Below are 3,155 nucleotides of genomic sequence, written 5' to 3' on the forward strand. Positions count from 1 at the left end.
GCAAGCCACACACGCTACATCATGTAGCATGGTAAGTTACACACGCTATAGACATGCACGCGCTATATAGCAAGCCACGCACGCTAGCGACACACACTATAGATATTCACACACGTGATATATGTGTACACACCCTGTATATACAAACACGCTGGATGATGGTGGCTTCTCAAACCAGCTGGCGGTGCGAGTCTTATTCAATTTCTGGCTATATTCACCCAACGATATCTAAATTGGATTACCTCTGGTAGGGTCCAACTCAGATCGAAGGGTAGTTTACTCAGCCCGCTTCTAGTAAACTGACCTTGATTGATTGATTGATTTCTTTTGAAAAGACTTTAACCAGCTTGCTTGAGGAGAAGCAGTCTCTTATATAGCCCAACGAGTGCATTCCCGGCTAACTAGGTACTAGGTCATTCCGTCGTCCTTTTTAGGGAAAGGCAGCAAGCGACCAATCAAAGGTCTACATTTACGTTTCGACAAGGTTCAACAATTCTCAATAGTACTATAGTTCGAACAATCAGATTATAATTTTCTGCATTTGGACGGTTATTTAGATGATTTTTCAATTAATTGCTGCAAAAAAGACGGAAATCGGTTAGAAACTTACTGAGTTCAAAACGTTTGAAATTGGACAAATTTCGTGACGCTCTCGAAGTTTTCGGTTGACGTAGGATGAATGAGAATATTCCAATAGCTTAACACATTAGTGTGCTCAATGCACAACGACATTGTATAAGGTTTTAATTTCGTTTTTCAAAATAAAGCTATTCGTATATTCGAGAATCAAAAATTAAAAATGTGCACGAATTGAATTTCGTATTTATGTGTGATACAGATAGTAAGCAATTATTATGTGAGGTAGCCAAAATTAATAAGCTATTTCGATTTTTATCTCTCCGTGTTAATTGAATAACTGAATCGTTAGGACAGAGTTATATAAAAGTTTTTTTTTTATATAAATTTAAATTTTCTATCTCTTTTTACAAGTTGCCTTCCTGAAAAGCTTTGCAAATCACACGATTTTTCCATCTCAAATTCCAGAAAAATATTGCACCTTTCCCGGCTAGAGAAAAGAACCCTAGGCATAAGTCAACTTTAATTTGCCCGCTTGTTTGTTAACGCTAACAGTCGCAGTTGAGATAAGGGTATTTCAGGTAGGTACCCATAATAGCCGAGCCAGTCGATACCGAATAAACAATATACAATTTTGATTTCTACCCTTTGGCATCCATTCGTGGCGTCCCACGATATCGCTAGTTCGGCTGGTAATTAAGGGCTATTTCTAACCACTGGAATGGTCAATAATATGACGAGTAGCTTCATGTTGGAATTGGAAGTTACAATTTTTTAACACAATAAATCAACAACACAATAATCCAATAGGTTCGAGTTTTTTTGTCTTTATCCGTTTCTCTTTTAAATCGAAATCCGCTTAAATCAAGTCGTATGCTAATGAAGTCCCTCTCGCTACGGATATCATTCATATTTGATCTAACTCGTCGTGAGCATTTCGAACATTGGAATTTTTGTTCGCATTTTCGCGAGGCTTTATTAGATTGAAAAGAACTCTCAGCCACCTTGCCGCTGAAATATTAGCATATATCCGATTATTTCGCCTGTGTAATCGCGATAAATAAGGTTTATAATGGTTGGTTGATTTTTCGCCTTCGCAGAAAGCTAGCCTAGTGATTTCACATTTCGACTTACACTTACACTTTCGTTCTATGGTTCAGAATAGAAAATGAGAATCCTCTGCCTTCCCCCCGGTGCTTTTCCAGCGAAAGTCGCCCCTATTCATTTTTCGCCAAGAGCAAAAAGCCTTGTTAAGAAGTAAAACCTCGAACTTCATAAAAACCGGAGGAAAAACACTTTCCCGTAAGTATCCTCTTTCTTCGGTACACATGTAGTCCCCAGTACCATCAACGTCCTGGCAAACAGCATGGATTAGAGGTTTGATCTTCTTTTGATCTTCGCAGGAGGTAATAGAAATTGAAAATTTATTCTGTTTGCCCTTTTTTTTCAGCTGAGAACTTTTACCGACTGAAAGTTCGCGGTGCCCGCCTTGTGCACCGTGCACGGGACTAAGACCGCCAGCAGCGACATCGGTAAATGAGTCTCTGATTTTGGTGGAAATTACTCTTTTAACTGTTTGCAGTTTGTGTAAGGAACGCGCGGGATGGGATTTTGATTTTCAACCAAAACAGTGCTTTTCATGTCGTTCGTTGTTTTAACGAGGGTGGAAAGTAGGACGAAAGCAGGAAATGTTGTTGCTTGGAAAGGATTGCAGTGTCGGATCCGAGCATTGCTGGTAAGTGGATTAAACGTGGTAATATTGTTTTTTACTTTGTGTTTTACCAAAGGGTTTATTACGTCATGTTGTTAAAGCATAAGAAGATGTGATGTGAGATGCTTCGCCTTAGATAAGTTGATTGATACGATCTCTTCCTGTACTCGTGAAATGTCTAGTACACTAATTTCGCAGAAGTGACAAAGTTCTAAGCTAATAGTGAAATACGTCCCTGTTAGACTGAAGAAACTCGTGGGAGCGCTTCTGATGACAAAGACACATTGCAAAATCACACTGCTTATTGTTTTTTTTTTCGTTTTCGAGAGGAGCAAACCAAAAAAAGCTCACCAAAAACCCTCAGAACAAACCAAAACTCTAAATTGGATTTCCGCCTTTTGTAAACAACTTTTTGTTTCTTTTTTATCTCTGCTTGAGAACTCCAACTGCGAACTGAGTGCGACAGAGCTAATCTTTGATGTTTCAGCGAAGCAATCTGTCAACACGCCTGAAAGTGCCAATTTTGTCTGCTTGCTGGAGAGAGAAGAAGGATGCTTGGAGCATAGAACGATTGTCGACGTTTGACTGCTTTTTTGGCAGTGGATGGAAAATAAATAAGCTTATACCTGAAAACGTACAGAATCAATTGTTTCGAATCGTTGAGGATGGCATTATGATCTCGAGGCGAAATAATACCATCGAAAAAATGAGACCTCTTTTCCAAGGAATATAAAACGGCAAATCTAATCAGGTATATTTCCATCGCACATACATTAAACTGTCAAGTAACATTATTATCAGCAGGAAAAATCACCCCTTCAAATCGAACCGTTATTAACCCTTTAATTTTCCTCTTCATTGATTATGG

Source organism: Wyeomyia smithii, chromosome 2 (genome assembly GCF_029784165.1).
Source record: "Wyeomyia smithii strain HCP4-BCI-WySm-NY-G18 chromosome 2, ASM2978416v1, whole genome shotgun sequence".
NCBI classification, from domain to species: Eukaryota; Metazoa; Arthropoda; class Insecta; order Diptera; family Culicidae; genus Wyeomyia; species Wyeomyia smithii.